Genomic DNA, 907 nt, shown 5'->3' on the forward strand with positions numbered 1-907 from the left:
CCACTTCACCACCAGAGTAGTCTCTGATTTGCTTTATTTTTAAAGGCATAATCACAGTGTGTTTGGGGAGCACAGAACTCACATGAGGGTGATATGGAGGAGGTATCTTTATTTAGTCAGTGATGTTGTTGGGCAACAATTGTGTGTCTGGCACTGGTGACATAGAGATGAAAAGCTGGTCAAGGAACTCACAAATGGGAACATAATGTCCCATAAGCAGATGTGCTATGGGCTCTGATGGACAAATATGGGAGCACTGGGGAGACCCCAAAGCTCGGGAGATCAGGACAGGCTTCCTGGAGGAGGGGCTCATGAGCTGAGACTGAAAGGATGATGGGGAATCTCAGAGACACATCCAGTCCTTAAGCTGAGGGCAAGGGGGCCAGAGACCCTGCTGGGCACCGACACCCTCTTTGTCTCAGCCAGTCTCTCCTTCATGGAGCCTTCCTGAAGCAACCAACCCCAGCCCCTTCTCTACCATCTACCCTAGACAGGGTCCTCTCCTGGGGAGGCCTTTAACCCCAGCTCCTGTGTATTCCTAGAAGGCACCAGACTCCAGAACCCCCAGTTCTTATGCCAGTGAGGGCTGAACAGAGTCTGTTGTGGGGGCAGAGGCTGCCTTGGGAAATCCCAGTGCCTTGATTTGAGGGCATCTAGACTTCAGAGCAAGAAGGGACCCCAGAAACTACCCAAACCCACTTAGAAGAATAGAGCAAGGCCCAGGGAAGTAACAGGAGTTGCCTGGAGCTCAAATTCCCAGCCCCTAGTGCCTTGATCTTCTCTCTAGGGTGGTCTGGGCTCCCCTGGTCTCTCCCCTGACCCTTGTCTTCATGCCTCTCTCGCCTGATGACAGCCAGGGTAGCCTTCCTGAATAACGATGGTATTGGCTCAGATTAAGGGCAACTAG

Source organism: Bison bison, unplaced genomic scaffold (assembly GCF_000754665.1).
Source record: "Bison bison bison isolate TAMUID 2011002044 unplaced genomic scaffold, Bison_UMD1.0 scf7180017864368, whole genome shotgun sequence".
Lineage (NCBI taxonomy): Eukaryota > Metazoa > Chordata > Mammalia > Artiodactyla > Bovidae > Bison > Bison bison.